Source organism: Myotis lucifugus, unplaced genomic scaffold, assembly GCF_000147115.1.
Source record: "Myotis lucifugus unplaced genomic scaffold, Myoluc2.0 scaffold_108, whole genome shotgun sequence".
NCBI lineage: Eukaryota > Metazoa > Chordata > Mammalia > Chiroptera > Vespertilionidae > Myotis > Myotis lucifugus.
This window is the reverse complement of record NW_005871156.1, coordinates 1,880,184-1,894,330: the sequence shown is the minus strand read 5'-3', so window position 1 is coordinate 1,894,330 and position 14,147 is coordinate 1,880,184. Positions and strand designations below refer to the sequence as shown.

At 39.4% G+C, this 14,147-nt stretch overlaps 1 pseudogene; it reads right to left on the bottom strand.

Annotated features, from left to right (window-relative positions):
* Positions 1 to 276: 276 nt before the first annotated feature.
* On the bottom strand, positions 277 to 10,385 carry LOC102428491 (annotated as a pseudogene).
* Between the last annotated feature and the right edge of the window lie 3,762 nt (positions 10,386 to 14,147).

The window sequence follows — 14,147 nt, the reverse complement described above, 5'->3', positions numbered from 1 at the left end:
AGCCCTAGGGTGGTTATGACAGATAAGTTCCACGTTTTGTTTGTTTCGTTGAACAGGGATTTTGCTGCAAAGTTTTGTTTTTAATATCTGCTTCTGCCTCCCCTTCTGTCAGATCAGCTTCCTGCAGGGCCACCACCAGTTGGTGCTGGGTAGCTTGAAATGCTGTAGGAATCAGGTGGAGGAGGGTCCCCCTGCCCCTTTCCATTGAAGGGGGAAGCCCTCTGTTTTATCTGCCAACCCGATCATGACCATGTGAGTAGAGATCACTTCGGCTGCTTAAGTAACTGTCTCAACTTCCACCACAGCTGCTGTAGTCATCACAGCGACTGCTTTCCACCGTAAAATGATGGGACCCTCCTGTAGGTGGAGCACCATGTGAGTTACCATACCTGTCATGTGGATCCCTGCAGGAACCACCACTTGAATGATCTGAATAGTCATGATCACAACCGTAGCCATCTCTATCGCTATAGCCTCTTGATGGATAGTCATCACGTGAACTGGAATGACCATAATCATGATAAGTATAATCTCTCAGTGGTGGCGCATAATCTCTTGTATCACGAGAATTTGGATAATCTCTGTGTGAATAGCTGTCTTTAGTAGAATATCTATCCTCTCTTGGGAACAAATAAACATCTGTACCAGAAGGCGGGGTGCCTTCGAGGTGGGCCTTCATTACCATCTCTTCCACGTGATGGGGAGCCCTTCTTCCCATTCCACTGTTGCTGGGATCTGGTCTTGAAGGAGCAGAATTTTTTTTTTAAGTGAAATTACTTTTAAAAAAAATACATATTTTTAAATTAATTTCATAGAAGGAAGAGGTGAGAGAGATAGAAACACCAATGATGAGATAGAATCATGGATCAGCTGCCTCCTGCATGCCCGACACTGGGGGGATCGAGCCAGAAACCAGGCATGTGCCCTGACCTGGAATCGAACCTGGGATCCTTTAGTCTGCAGGCCAACGCTCTATCCACTGAGCTAAACCAGCTAGGGCAAGGAGCAGATCTTTCGGAGGAGAACCCTTACTTCTCCGTGGTGGTCCTCTTTTTCCTGGAAGTGGTACCCTGGAAGAACTCATATTAAAAATCATGGAATAGTCACTATCATCCATGTGCCCTCCATGTGACTGAGGTCCCCTGGTCCCTCCACTTCCTCCCCTGCCTCCTCTAAGACCTCTTGGAGGGCCTCTGCTTCTTGGAGGGGGAGGTGGCCCACTTCTACTACTTTCAAATGATGGATTAATGGCTTGTTCTACCTTCATGGCTTCCATCTGAGGACTTTCCATTCATGGCTCTGGCTGCTTTCAAAGGTGACAAAAGCAAATCCTCTCAATTTGTTGGTTTCAAGATCTTTATTTATTTATTTTTAAATTTTTAATTGATTTCAGAGAGGAAGGGAGAGGGAGAGAGAGATAAAAACATCGATGATGAGAGAGAATCATTGATCGGCTGCCTCCTGCACGCCTCACATTGGGGACCGAGCCCACAACCCTGGCATGTGCCCTTGACCAGAATGGAACCTAGGACCCTTCAGTCCGAAGGCTGACGCTCTATCCACTGAGCCAAACCAGCTAGGGCTTCATGATCTTTATTCAAGAGTATTTCTACTCTTTGCCTATATTTCCCAAATACTGCGCCAAGGGTTTTCTCATTTGTTTCTGTATTGAGGCCACCAATGAAGAGCTTTCCTGGGCGATCAGCTTCAACTATTTTTCCCCCTGGTGAGAGTCGAAGGGGGACAACAGTTTCAAGCTCTTAAGATCTCACGGACGGGCCTTCCTAGCAGTTCAGCACACGGGAGGGCCGCTGGCTCTGAAGACAAGAGAGAACCGCTGGAATTATTGCGCAAGGAACAAATGGATACATTTTAGACAACAGAATACTATTTTAATGAAAATGAACCATTTAAAGCTATATGAAATAATATAAATGCATCTCTCAATACTAAACAAAAGAAATAAGGTCCTCAAGAATACAAGTAATAGCCCTAGCTGGCTTGACTCAGTGGATAGAATGTCAGCCTGCGGACTGCAGGGTCAAGGGTTCAGATTCTGATCTAGGGCACATGCTGGGGTTGCAGGCTCAGTTCCCCAGCAGGAGGTGTGCAGAAAGCAGCCAATGATTCCCTCCCACCATTGATGTTTCTATCTCTCTCTCCCTCTCTCTTCCTCACTGAAATCAGTTAAAAAAAAGAAAAAAAAATTTAAAGTCACATGAAAAAAAAAAAAAGAATACAAATAGGCCCCAGTCAGTTTTGCTCAGGGGATAGAGCATGTACAATTCTGGCCAAGGGCATGTACCTTGGTTGTGGGCTCCTCCCTGCCTGGGCCTTGGTTCGGGCGTGTGCATCGATATTTCTCTCTGTCTTTCCCTCTCTCTTCCACTCTTTCTAAAAATCAATGGGAAAATATCCTCATGTGATTATTAAAAAACAACAACAAATAATAGAATTTCTTATAGTTCTAAAACAAGTAAAATTAAGCAACAATAATCAAAACCGTTTGGTGTTGGCAATAAAGGGAGATATATAGACAAATGAAATAGAATAGAGCCCCCAAATAAACGCTTGCATAGATGATCAAAAGATTTCAACAAAGGTGCAAAGACCCTTCAGTGGCCGAAAGGACAGCCTTTGCAACAAATAGTGTTGGAAATACTGGTATCCACATGCAAAACAGCAACAACAATAAAAACTGAAAATGGATCAAAGATTTAAATGAAAAGCCTAAAAGTATACAAATCTTAGAAGAAAACATGGGGGGAAGCTTTATGACATTGGGTTTGGCAATGATTTCTTGGATGTAATACCAAAAGCACAGGCTAAAAAGTAAAAATAGATAAATTGAACTACATCAAAATTAAAAACTTCTCTTCATCAAAGGGCACTGTCAATAGTGTAAAAAGGCAACCTATGGAATGGGAGAAACTATTTGTAAATCCTATATCTGGTAAGGGTTAATACCCAAAATGTATAACTAATTTCTACCATTCAACAACAAAAAGCCAAATAACTATTAAAAAATTGACAAAGGACTCAAATAGACATTTCTCCAGAGAAAATATATAAATGACCAACAAGCACACGGAAAGATGCTCAACATTACTAATCATTAGGGAATTGCAAATCAAAATCATAATGAGGCATCACCTCACATCCAATATGATGGTCGGTATGAAAAACAACACCACAGAAAATAACAAGGGTTGGTGAGGATGTGAAAAATTGGAACTCTTGTGTATTGTTGGTGGGAATGTACAATGGTGCAGTCACTATGGAAAACAGCATGGTGCTTCCTAAAAAAAAAAAATAGAATTACCATATGGTCCAGCAATATTACTTATAATATATATATATATATATATATATATATATATATATATATACTGAAAGCAGCATCTTGAAGAGACAATTGTACAATAATGTTCATAGCAGCATTATTCACAATAGCCAAAAGGTGAAAGCAACCCAAATGTTCATTGACAAACAGACAAATAACATGTGGTATATTCATTAAAAGGGATAAAAAAAGAAGGAATTCTTACCATTTGCAACAGCATGGATGGAACTGGAGAGCATTATGCTAAGCGAAATAAGCCAGTCAGAGAAAGATAAATATCACATGATCTCACTCATTTATGGAATGTAATGAACAACATAAACTGATGAACAAAAACAAATCCAGAGACAGAGAAGCATCGATCTGACCATCAAACCTCAGAGGGAAGGTAGGGGAGGGTGGGGGTAAGGGGAAGAGATCAACCAAAGGACTTGTATGCATGCATATAAGCCTAACCAATGGACACAGACACCAGGGGGTTGAGGGCATGAGTTGGAGGGGGGTCGGGGGGGGGGCAATGGGGTGATAAGGACACATATGTAATACCTTAATCAATAAAGAAAATAAAAATAAAATAAAGTAAAATAATAAAATAAAATAAAAAATATTCCAGACCAAAAAAAAGGGGGGGGGAAGGATATTATTTGGCCTTAAAAAGGAAGAAAATTCTGACACATTTGACAACATAGATGAAACTTGAGGACATTATAGTATGTGAGCAATAAGCTAGTTGCAAAAAGACAAATATTATATGATTTCATTTATAGAAACAGAAAGTATGACAGGTACAGAGGGATGGGTGAAGGGGGATATGGGAGTTGTTTAATGGGTGTAAAGTTTCAGTTTGCAAGATGACAAGTTCTGGAGTGCTGTTCACAACAATGTGAATGTATTTAATACTATTGAGCTGTGCACTTAAAAATAATCAAGATGGAAATTTGTATGTTACATGTCTTTACCACAGTTAAAAAATGTGAGGAATGAGCAAAATTACTATATGGATAGAGATACTCTTCCATGTATGCATTTAAATTACAAAGGAAAACGGAAAGTGATTATCATGAAGTCCATCTAAAAAATAAAAACCTTTTCCTAACCTAGGGTTTCAATGAGTTTTTCTGCAAGTTTTTCCAGGTTTGTTTTTACATTTAGAGCTATTGAGTTAGTTTTTGTATAACATCTGAGGCCTGGGTCCTTTTAGGATTTTAATTCTTGAATGAATTATGATGCAAAGACTAACATATAGCTAGAATTCCTCAGCTGCAGTGGTAGATGCGGTGGATGTTCTATTCCAGCAGCAGCCTCTTGACCAGAGCCCCCTTCATTTCTGTCTTCGAGTCTGACAAGGCAGCTGCATTGAAGATAACATTGTATTTGTGTTCAACAAAACATAAAAATTCCTGAATAAACAATATCCCAAAATAACAGTAACAACAACAAAAACCACACACCTTCTTTAGAAACAAATACGAGATAATAAATATCCTTTTCTGCACTACATTTAAAAATGTTTAAATTCAGAATTTATTATAGCCATTGAACAAGAATAAGGTTGCTTTACATTTCACTGCTTATTTGAAGAGTTGTATGAAGACACCTGAACTGAACAGTATAATTGTTATTTATCTAATTATATTTAGATACATAGATTGATGTCCTAGAACAGGGGTGGGCAAACTTTTTGACTCGAGGGCCACAATGGGTTCTTAAACTGGACCGGAGGGCCGGAACAAAAGCATGGATGGAGTGTTTGTGTGAACTAATATAAATTCAAAGTAAACATCATTACATAAAAGGGTACGGTCTTTTTTTTTTTTTTAGTTTTATTCATTTCAAACGGGCCGGATCCGGCCCGCGGGCCGTAGTTTGCCCACGGCTGTCCTAGAATATTGCTTGTTTGGTCCATCCCTAAAGCAGCTCTTTGATTATGCGCCTCTTCTCAGGTTTCCATAACAGAAAGAGATTTATGTTCTTATTTGGTTGAAATTTGGGAGACGGGATTAAATATGCATTCTCAAAAACACTCTGGACCTTTAAATGCTTAAAAATTATTTTCGTGTTTACCTTTGCCTTTATGATGTTGTCCATGTGTTTACAAGTGATGACACGCAGGTTTACATGGATAATGCCTGAATGAGCACTCGCAAATGCTAAATGCAGGACCAGAGGTAAGAGAACGTGGGCCTGGACACTAGGTGGACCTGTTTCACTCTTAGCTATGGCACTTATTAGATTATAGAGAGCTTCTTAGTCTCTCTGATCCTCACTTTTCCCTTTTACGATATAAAAGATTCTACAAAATGGAGAGAATTTTTCCTGCCTTGGATGCATAGACTAGGTTTTTTATAAACATAGCTAGCTAGAGGAGGCCCTGGGGATTGAGAGGAGACAGAGTCTGAGCTGGATCCTGAGGGATGGATAGAATGCTTTCTCTGACTTTTCCTTTTCACCTGCTTTTCTGTTGCTCTGACAAAGAACACATCTCTCCCCCACTGCCTGCCTTTGCTGTTACCATGGTGATCCAGGTTCTATTTAGCAGGCCTTAGTGATAGGACAGATTGTTTCTGCGATTTTGTGAAATCTCACTCTCTAAAATAAGGACCAAGCAGTCACGGCAGCAGTTACATGTGTTGGGCAGAGTTTCTGCCACCTCTCAGCCACATGGTAAGTGCAGAACCCACCGTCAGCTTGGCGTGGCGCCAGGTCCTGGTATCCGGGTGATGAGGGAGGCAGTCATCTGAGCTGATAAGATGCAGCAGTTGAAGATTGCCGTTGGCTTTTCAGTTTCCTTTCCCTTCAGTGTTTTTCTGTGCCACATGCCTCCATGTTCTTCCCTTTCTGCTTTCAAACATCTGCTCTCAGATCATCTGAGTTGACACGGCAGAAGTGGGCATTAAAACAGATTCTTAGAATTGATTTCAGAAAACCTTTTACTATAAAAAAATGTTTAGTAAATTAAATTTAGTAAGTTATCCTTTTTTAATTTAGTAAAAAATTTACTAGAAATTATTTTTAGTACTCATCACCCAACTTCAATAATTATGAATTCATGGCATATATATACATATATATATATACATATATATATCTTTGTATATACATCAAAATATACATATATTTCATCCTCACCTGTATTTTTTTGCCACACATCCCAGAAATTATGTCACTGGATCCATAAATATTTTTTATTGTTGACACTATAATAGATGTCCCCCATTTTCCCCCTCCACTCATTCCCGTCCCCCGTCCCTCCCTCCCCCGCCCTTATTACATTGTTGTCTGTGTCCATGGGCATAAAGATTTTAACAGAACCTCTAAAAGGTAAGAATTGTTGTTGTTTGTGTGTGTTTAAAATGACCACAGTGCAATTTAAATTGACCTTGGATATACCCTATTTTTCTTTGATAAGTTCTGAAGAATAAAATTGACTTGTGCTTTTTCCTTGCATGAAAGCTTAACAGCAACAAGAATTTCCATTTTGTGATAAACAACTAGCGAAATGAACAAAGCTTACATAACAGCTATTTTCAAACAGTGAAACTCAGGCAATATAGAACTGTGAGACCTGAGAGGACTGGAATAAGTACTTTAGGCTATATTATTTTCCAACCTCTCTATTCTTGAGATTCTATGTTGTTTGACACCTGATTTATCTACTGCACACCACTCCCAGTTACTCCCAGCTTCTGTTCCTATTCAGGGCCTGTGTGTGTGTGTGTGTGTGTGTGTGTGTGTGTGTGTGTGTGGCATGCCCCTTAGAACACTATACTTCTGAAAGCAAATAGATAATGAAGATATCCCATTAATGCCTGCTTTAATAATTTTCCAGTTCAAAATCATTATTGCGATATAAAAAACTCATGATATTCAACTTTGATTAATCATTTTTATATTTACATGTATGATAGAGCAGCCCATAATTGTTTTCCAAGAAAGATCTGTGTTCTAGCTTTAAAAATAAATTCTATAATCACCAATACAGAAATGATATATTCATCTATTGAGGTGCGAATTACTTGTGCATTCTATCAGAGTTAGAATAGAAGCAAATAGAAGCAATATTATCTTACACAAATGGTAACATGCAGTGCTACCGTTGTGCACCTTGCTCTTTCTCACTTAACAATATACATGCACCCATTCATTTATCATTTAATATTATTTGTAGAGCTCCTAATAAATGCCAGGCCCATTCTAGATGCTGGGGATGCAGCCTGTCTTTTGGGTGCATTGCCCTGACATCAGCAGTAGTTACAGGTTCAGACTCAAAATCCAATTAGTAGGACCCAATGGGACTGAGTCTAGCGCTAAGTTTACTCTATAGACATAAACAGGTTGAGGAAAACAGCATGCAAAACATCTTTGTTCCCATTGGTGATCCAGCAACTTCACACAGGGAGTGCAAACATAGTTTTCATGAATGAGGTCAAGGTATATCGGATTCACCTTGAAACAGAGAACGTACTGTTCTATTTTTGTACCTGTCACTTTATATGATGCTAGTTATGTAGACCCAAGGTGTGCGTGCCAATTCATTGCTCTCCCAGTAAGCAAGACATGTAACCAATTTGTGGTATGCAATAGTCCACATTTATGCAAGGAAGTGGTGCTGTGAGAAGGCAAACCCAGAATTACCTCCCCAAGCGGAACTGCTGCTCTCCCTTTACTCACATACATGCACTCTCTTCAGGGGAGACAGACAAAACAAGCAAGTATGTCCTAAGGACAGTACTGGTAAATGCTGTGACGACCAATAAGGATAAAGAACTAGAGATGACGGAAGATGCTCCTTTATACCACAGCGAGGGGAGTCCTTGTATATTTATCATTCGTACACAGGTAAGTATAGCCATAGGATTCTTGCTCAGGAGCAGATTTGCTGGGTCAAAGAACATGTGCTTTTTGTAATTTTGATAAATATAGTCAAATTTTCTTCTGTAGAGTTTGCTCAGCTTTATACTCCCACCAACAATGTGCCTGTTTCCTACCTACACCTTTGTCAACATAGGGTGCATAAGTTTGGAGTCTGAGCCATCTGATATGTAAAGAATAGAATCTCATCATTCCTTTGTGATTCCTTTTATTATGAATGGGTTTACACATTTATCATAACTTTAAGAATCATTTAACCCCCTTTCCTGAGAACTGTTAATTCATGTCCTTTACCCGTTTTCTTTTGTTGTGATTGTATTTCCTTGTATAAATTCTCATTGCATTAAAAAATAAGCCTTTGGCCTGAAATATGTAATAAATATTTTATTTCAATTTGAAATTTATCTTTTTGCTTTGTGGTGTTTTTCTAATACACTATTTTTTACCTTTATGGAATTTAAACTATTAGTTTTTTATGACATCTCCATTCTGGGATTATAAAAATAATTTTATCTCATGTTTCCTGATAGGACTTTCCTGATATCATTTTTAATATTTAAATTTATTAATAATCTGGAGTTAATGTTGATACAAGGTGTGAGATGTAGAATCTAAAATTTGTTTTTTTCCATATGCTATCCATTACACCACCATGATTTATTGAATAACAACTTGATAATATTTCAGAACTTATCTACCTGCTTTAATTGGTAACCTAGGATATACACACTTTTGGTCTTTGCTAAAGACTACAACCTCAAACTTTGTGTTGCTCAACTGTGATAAAAGATGATTTACATGGAGGACTGCTTAAAGGATATTCATCTGAGAATTTTAAATATCTGTGTGTATTTTTTCCATGTTTCATTTCTGCATTAAGACAGAGAGTTGTTGTTTTTAAATCCTCATCCTAGGATATTTTTCCATTGATTTTCAGAGAGAGTGGAAGAGAGAGGGAAAGACAGAAAGAAATATTCATGTGCGAGAAACACATCAATTGGTTGCCTCCCACAAGCGCTTGACCAGGGTGGGGCCGGGAAAGAGCCTGCAACCGAGGTACAGGCCCTTGCCCGGAACCCTTGACCAGAATCAAACCCGGGATCCTTTGGTCCACAGACTGACGCTCCATTCACTGAGCCAAACCCACTAAGCCTGTTATTGCTCTCAATATCCTGGGAACTACCTTGAAAAAGACCCAACTATATAAAAAAACAAACAAACAAACCAAATGTGACTGAATCCTATTCATTTCGTAGAATTGCAGAATGGAGGTATTGGAAAGGTGTTATCTGGCCCAGCTTCCCCTCCAAGAGTTATTTAGCAAATATTAAAATAAACCCCAAATTTAACTTTTTCCCCTATATAAGAACTAAAGTGTCTTTTAAAGAAATGAGAAGTCTGTTTGAATCAGAATGAAATATACACGTTTCTAAACACTAAAGTGTTTAAATACTTTCAGAACCAAATTATGATCTGATATTTCATTTGGTTTAAATTCCTTTTGGGAAACAATTCCTTTCACCTTTTATGGTAGGTTGGCTGCTAGAGGGCCTGTGATCTCGCTGTGCTCCTGGTACCTCCCCCAGCTCTGGTCCCCCACTGTGTCCTGAGCAGTCTGGCGGGAATCAGCAAGGACATTTGCTGCTGCGGAGAATACGTTGTGCTGATTTAGGAATAACAGCTCTGAGCTGATGATATCAGTAGCTTTTAAATAGCTTATTTAAAACTCTCTGCAGTGACCTCAGCTACACGTGATGCCACTTAGCTCACCTAGACGTGGGCAGGAAATGTAAGAAGGATGGGTGACAACTGGAATTCCAAGCAGTTGTATCTTCAGAGGCCCATTTTAGGAAAGAACTGGACTGAACAAGTTGAAGATTGAAGATACCCTTGGTATCCAGTGACTACAATGTAGATATAGAACCTGTGCGGCCCAGCCCTGCAAGTCTGGGGAGAAGTCTTACCTCCCTACAGCAGTTGCACATCCTATTGCTCTGCACATACCTTCTGTGGTGGGAGCTCTGGCCCCGTTTCTGGTTCCCTTTGTATTTTGTTGATTCTGCAGGAGATGTCTCGGGGGACTCATGGACACGGTCCTATCGGTCACTGTGGATTTCTCCTGTTGACCATCACCATAGCAGGTGATGATGCCTCCTGAGGTCGGGGGCATCTAGGCCGCGGATGCCTGACACTTAGAGTGCTGATGTCTGCCCTAGGAGCACGTGTCTTGCTGCAGAGCCCACGTGAAGGTGCTGCTCCCAGCAGAAGTGCTGATGGGACAGCACCCTGAAAAGCTGTGCTTAGTCTTCTGGAGCCTTCAGTGTGCTAAAGCTACACCAAAGCAGGGGACACTTTGGCACCCGTAGATGCCATTTATCTGTTAATTAGACACCAAAATGATACCATAAAATCTCCAGCACTCTATACCTGTTACTAGTGAAATATTCATGGACCATTATTAAACATGATCTTACTAAAAACTTGACAATTTCACAACACCTAGATCATCACAGGACTGACAACCTTTTCAGCCTAATCAAAGACCTGTGTGTGCTGTTAAAGAATCAGCACATAAAGTCTCCAACTGGTTTATGTCCTGCTTTTTCCACTTATTTCTATCGAATGCTTTTTATTATATTCTAAAAATAAAATCACAACTCACATAGAATACAATGGAGGAGAAGTCAAAGACAAGTTTATATGGAGTGAAAGAATGTTAAAATCAATTTACGAATGGGCAAAACCTTTTTTTTTCTGTGTGTGTGTGTGTGGGGGGGGTGGAATTGGGTGGGGTAGTAGAGTGGACTGGAGTCTGTTGAGTATCCATCAAAGAGAATTTACAAAGCTGTAAAATAATTCAAATATAAGGAAAAACACAAACTCCATAGAATCAAATCAAATCACCTGTAAATGTGTGCTGTAAATGAAGCCTAATTTCCCATTGGAGACATACAGTAATCTTTTTTTTTTTTGCTTATTCCAAAGTCTTAACTTTTCCTTACACCAATAAAATGTACTACAAGAATGTTTCCAAAGTATTGATCCATTGTGGAGAATTAGAAGTAGAACAGAAAGAGGTTTAAAGAAGTAAGCCTAGACACACATAAATAAATAAATAGATATTCAAAGAGATTCTAATTATCTATCTGATCTGGAGATGGGATGTGACAGAAGGGAAGAGCATTTGCTTCAACTCATAAAAGTCCTAAATATGTCACTCATTCAGACAGTTCCTTCTACTGACCACTAGGTGTTGCTAAGCAGGCATGATGACCCGAGGCTTGAGGAGAAGCAGGAGTGTCACCTCTAATCCATCCCTGATAATGTTCAGCTGATAAACACATTTAAGCTACTTGGTGGCAAGACATTTTACCTAGTCCAGGGCTTGGCACATAGTCAGCATTCAAAACATATTTCTTGAAATAAATTATTCAGAATACAGGGGGTTGCTTTTATACCGTAGGCATCCTAGAAATGTGATATTTTGGAGTAAGGATTCTTTACGACCTCTGGTCATATTCGGGCAAAGAGAGAAAACATTACAGTTTGGAAGCCACTTGGCCAATTAAACAAAACGAGGTAAATTTAGCCATGAAACGAGACTTGGTAAATCTATGAACTGTTTCCATGGCCTGTAAAAATACAGACAATGCAAAATACTTGTTTCAATGAAGACAGAATAACCATCCCTTACTTTGGTTTCTGTTTTGCTCAGGTGCCATCTAATTTTTATTTTTTTCACTCCTATACCCCCAAGCTTTCTAATAACTTTCAACTAATGTTGGTGCAATGAAAAGTGGATGGTGAGCCATCTATATAGTTTTACATAATCCTTCTGTGGACGAAAGGGGCCACTTGCTACCCTGACAAGCTCAGGGGAGGCCTGAATGTCAGTCTTGCAAACTCAGAGACCTAAAGTAACCACAAAGGATGGTCTGAAATTAAACTTTAACTAAAAGCAGTTATGGTGGGTTGTTACATCCTAGGCCGGTATCTTCACTGACAAGGTCAACCTTTACCTTAACTGAGCCTGTCTTTTTGCATCTATAATAACATACCCTTGAAATGTCTGGGTAACTTGTAACTTCCCTTTTTCTGGACCGCTTGGGGCACAACCAAATATGCTGGGCGCCAGGACAGATACCACAAGTTCCTTCATTATCGTGTTAATTGTTCCTGCACCCACCTAAGTATGTGTCCATCATTTTACTTTTTATCCAATCCCAGGGGTTTCCCTGCTTTGCTTTCTCCCACCTCTCTAGTCTATAACCAATGGATTTCATGTAACCCACCTATGTCCCTTTCCTTTGATTGCAATGTATAAATACAGATGTAATCCGCCAATCTCCGGAGCATTATCTCAATTCATTGAGGTTCTGCTTCCTGGCATATGTGGACAGTTTGGCTCAAATAAACTTACAAAAATTCTTTACAGGTTTCAATGGTTTTTTTTTATGTTGACACTACATTAGCCTAAAATGAAAAGTGAAACATAGAGGGGCAGTGACTGCTGGTTAGATACAGAGTTGGAAGAAAGGAGGAGAGTGAGTCAGGAGGCTGTTAGGAAAAAAACCCTCAAGAACAGATCTTCCTGCCCCTGAATTTCCTGGGGTTTTGCCTATGCAGGGCCTTTCACTCTTCCACTATTAAAAGTGCCCTGATTTTACTTTGGAGGATGAGCCCTCCTCCATCAGGCACTGTCCAGGTAGCTGAGAGGGAAGCACTGAGGCAGTCTAGTCCCATCAAAGGTGGGGTCCCTGGAACTTATTGTAGAGCCTGGAAACCATTGAAATTCTTTTAGTTTGTGTTTCAAAGACACCATGTACTAGTTCTTGCTTCCTGGAACACCACAGCTGCCCTGATTTCTGTCCTTTCAAAGACCTGAGTCCTCTTTGTATGCATATATGCATAAACCTTGGATACAGACAATAGGGTGGTGAAGGCCTGGGGCATAGGGCGGGGCCAGGCTGGAGGAGGTTGGGGTGGGGAGGGGACATATGTAATACTTTCAACATATAGATTAAAACACACACACACACACACACACACACACACACACACACACAGACCTGAGTATTTTTTCTTTGAATAAGTTAGCCATTCCACACTCTTCTAGTGAATTCCTATTTGCTTATCTTAGTCAGAGTTGGTTTTTATTGATTGCAGCCAAAAACTGCTAATATAATGAGGAGAGGGAACTAGTCAAAAATCTAGTCCTATGATTACTTCTATAATCTTTGTTGAACTTATCATTGAAAAGAATCAGCCCCACAATTTATGCAAAGAAAATTTCCCTGTCAATTTGTTTGATGATTACCTTAGTTTGTAAGTATCCCATGAACTGATGTTTGGTACCTTAAAACTAAAATATAGCCCCTGGATATGTGAAAATGTATGTTTCGGTGCATCTCTGTTTTAAGTAATTCTTTTCATGTTTTCTAAAAATGTGGCTCAGTGGTTGATTGTCAACCTATGAAACAGGTCACGGTTCAATTATGGTCAAGGACACATGCCTGGATTGTGGGCTTGATCCCCAGTAGAGGGCGTGCAGGAGGCAACCAATTAAAGATTCTCTCATCATTGCTGTTTCTATCTCTCTCTCCCTCTTCCTTCCTCTCTGAAATAAAAAATATACTAGTACATATATTTAAAAACATGGATCAGCCCCAGAATAATGAAGACTCTTTGAAAATGAGAAATCACTAACATTTACGGGCACTTACTAAATGTCCCAGACACTTTTCTAAACATTTACAAATATCACCTTATTTAAACTTCAGAATGACCCCATTGAATAGATGTTATCATCCCCATCTTACAAATGAGAAAACTGAGGCACAGAAGGATTAAAGAACCCGCCCATTTTCACATGGCCAGATAAACATTCTCAAAATTTGCTGCATAGAATACTAGTTTTACAGATTTCTACTTG